Genomic DNA, 4,083 nt, shown 5'->3' on the forward strand with positions numbered 1-4,083 from the left:
TGGCGCGTTGCCACGGTGAACTATCCATCAGCCTTTCTTCCAAATTTCAGGTCTTTTTCTTCTCACCCGTTCACGAAGGATTGTCGAAACCTCCTGGTTAACGGTCTGATCTTCAGGCACCCAGTCAATGTGAACAATCCCTCGGATAGCGGGGTGGGGGTGGGGTTAAAAAATCGTCACTGCAGCGGATGTAGGGTCCGCGTCAAATAAATGGGGATAATCAGAACAATACAAGGCGTGAAACCAGCAGACATTTGAGGTATATAAATAAATACCTGAAAGACAAAACTGATGAGCTTGTAATGAACAGTAAGAACAAGAATATTAGAGACCTGTACAGAGGAATAAATGACTTTAGGAGGGGTCACCAACCTAGAAGTAACTTAGTGAAGGATGAGAATGGTGATCTGCTTGCAGATTCCCAAAATATTTTGAATAGGTGGAAGAACCAATTCTCTCAATCACTGGATGTACAAGGGTCAGTGATGTTAGGCAGATAGAAATACATACAGCTGAGCCGTTTGTACCCTTCTGAGGTTGAAATTACTGTTGCGAAGTTATAAAGGTATAAATCGCCAGATAGTGATCAAATTCAGACAGAATTGATTCAAATAATACGTGAAATATTACGATCTAAGATCATCAAGGTAATTAATTCTATCTGGAATTAGGAAAAATTTCCTGATCAGTGGAAAGAGTAATTATTGTACCAGTTCACAAGAAACGTGACAAAACTGACAGTACTAATTATCATGGGATATTACTGTTTTCAACTTCATACAAAATTGTATCTAATATTCTTCTCTAGGCTAAGTCCATATATAGATGAAATTACTGGGGATCATCAGTATAGGTTTCGAAGCAATAGATCAACTACTAATCAGATTTTTGCATTGATCAGTTACTGGAGAAAAAATTCGTGGTACAATGAGACAGTACATCAGCTATTCGCAGACTTCAAGGAAGACTATGATTAAGTTAGAAGGGAAGTATTGTGTAATATTCTCATAGAGTTTGGAGTATCTATGAAACTAGTCAGGGGATTAAAATGTGTTTAGACGAAACATATAGTAAAGTCTGTGTAAGTAAACACTTGTCTAATGATTTTCCTACCCAGAATGGTCTAAAACAAGGAGATGCTTTATGGCCAATGCTTTTCAACTTTGCTCAAGAATATGGCATTAGGAAAGACCAGGGAAACCAGGTGGGACTGAAATTAAACAGTACAATCAGCAGCTGGGTTATGCTGATGATGTAATTCTACTGGGTGTGTAATTGATTGATCAGTAACTGTCAGATGACAGGTCCACAGTCTCTTCCAAAACAGTTCCTCCACTTAATGTGATCTTCTGTTTTTGGAAAGAGACTGTCCAGGAAAAGTGATAATGTGGTAGTTTTTCCATTTGCTTTCCACATCGCAGTACAACTTTAATTGTCGCAAGTAAGAAGATTAGCATAGAAGTAAACACAGAGAAAACTAAGCATATGTTAATAAGATCTAAAAGTTTGTGACGATGGTACATTAGTACAAATATTATGTTTTTGGCATTATCCATTGTCCTGTTTTTTCTAAAACCATTTTTTTTCAAGATGAGGGACTAGCTCCATCGATTGGGCCAAACTGAGTAAGTTTTACCTGAAGACTGTCCCCGAAATGTGTTTGAAAAATAAACAAGACGGTTTTTAAATAAAGACAAGACGATGGATAATGTTCAAAAACATTATATTTGTACTAATTATATGTTTCTGTCTGGTCACCAAAATGAAGGGGGAACCAATGAAATAAAGATAAGTAACAGGTTTTCTTTAAATGTGGCAAAGGTCAGATATCTTGGAACGACTATAAGAAATTTAAACCTGATTCAGGAGGAAATTAAGAGGAGACTGAACTCGGGTAATGCTTGCTACCGTTCAGTCCAGAAGATTTTGTCTTCTCTTCTGCAGTCTAAAACTTAAAAATTATAATATAGTATAAAAGTATAATTTTCCCTATGGGTCTGTAAAGGTCTCTGACATTAAGAGTAAAACACAGACTGAGGGTGTTTGAGAACAGGGTGTTGAGGAGTCCAAAACACAAGAGATTCTATGCAACAGCACATCAATATGTGAAACAATACGTAAATGCGATGAACTCTGATCGCAATTCGAAAGATTCAAAATAAAAAGCAAAAGAAAGAAAAACAACTGGGAAAAAAGTGCAACGATGGAATGATTCTGTTTTGTAATTCCCATAACAGATGTCACTAGGTCTGTCTCATGTTAGAAAGTATGACGACGACGGAGATTTCAAGAAACTATAAATGGATTAAAATATTCCATTTAAGATAAGCAATTCTGAAACTGATAACGAACTCCATGTCCCTATCAGCACAATGTATACAACAAACCACGAAATGAAGTGCTCTTGTTTGAAGTTTATTTAACAATGCTGTATCATGTTCAATGACAGGATGATATAACGAATTGTTAAGGATGTGGACGGAAGGATTCATGATCTAATGAGAGGCGCTACTGTCCTGGAAGAACTGGGAGAAACCAGGGAAAACCTCAGTCAAGTCACTTGGTGTCCAGGAAGAAAAACAAACCGACCATTTCCCAAATACAGGTTTTTTTATTGCTAGTGGGGTGGGAGTAATTCCCTTGTACTGCGGCCACTTCTGGCCTATTGTACCAGCCCCAGATGATAAGTGAGGGTGATTGTGGAGCAATTCGTGGAATGAAGACTGGCAGGGGAAACCAGAGTACTCGGAGAAAAACTGCCCCAGCGCCACTTTGTCCACCACAAATCCCACTTGACCAGACCCGGGATCGAACACCTGCCGCCGCGGTGGCAAGCTAGCGACTAACCACTTGAGCTATGGCGTGTCCTAAATACAAGTTAGAAGCAATACCTCTTGAGTTTGGATAGCTCAATCACTATAGCGATGGACTGGAAATCAGGGGTCCGAATCCCAGTAGGGGCTAGAATTATTTCTCTACTTCACAACGTCAAACAGGAGCAGGAGCCCACCCGACCTGCTAGATAATGTACACCGGCGGATCTTTTCCCATGGGTGAAAAGGCCAGGGAGTGAATCTGAATATTCCCCTCCATCAAGTACTGAGGTGAAGAAGGTGAGAGCTCTATTTCCACTCACCGATACATCTTCGTGGAGTGGTGCTTAATTAATTACGTACAGAGGACAATTTTGTCTATATCCTTCCCTCTTGAGCCAAATCGCTCTGTATAAATGAAGGAAGATACAAAATAACGATGACAATGAAATGAAATATCTCCTCTATAGTCATGCAGATGTTATATTGGCCTAATACTACGATCCTACTCAGGGAAAATGTCGATTTTCACATGATGGACTATTTTATAAATGAAATGTTTTCAGACAATTGCCAGCTCCTGACGTCACAGTTTAAAATGTCGGACACTTCATTCCGTAAAATTAGCTAATTTTTTTTTTTCAACGGCACGTCCTGCCCTTGAGGTCCCAGGCCTTTTATTCAGTTCCGTAATCAAATTTCTACAACATTTCGAACAAAGAAAAGTAAAACTTCTACTAGAAGATAAACGCATCATCTACTATAATAGATACGTAGATGATATAATTATGATTTATAACCGATCAAAAATAACACCCCAACACATTTTAGATCAATTCAACAAGCAAAATAAAAACTTGCAATTCACACTAAATGAAGAGCAAAATAATCAAATAACGTACCTAGACTTAAAACTAATTAACAACCACGGGCAAGTAAGAATGGAGATATTCAGAAAACCCACAACGACAGACACAACGATAAACAATAAATCTTGTCACCCCAAAGAACAAAAATTGGCAACATACAAAAATTGGCTACATAGATTAACCATCCTACCTATGGATAACACAGCAAAAAATAAAGAATTAAACACAATTATTAACATCGCGGAAAACAATGGATACAATAAAGAACTCATCACACGAATGTATCATAAACTTCAACAACAAAAAACAAGTGCTCCCATTGAAAGAAGAGAACAGAAATGGGTATCCTACACATATAACGGAAGCTACACAAGAAGAATCACGAAACTATTTAAAAATAC

The sequence above is a fragment of the Cryptotermes secundus genome, unplaced genomic scaffold (assembly GCF_002891405.2).
Source record: "Cryptotermes secundus unplaced genomic scaffold, Csec_1.0 scaffold380, whole genome shotgun sequence".
NCBI classification, from domain to species: domain Eukaryota; kingdom Metazoa; phylum Arthropoda; class Insecta; order Blattodea; family Kalotermitidae; genus Cryptotermes; species Cryptotermes secundus.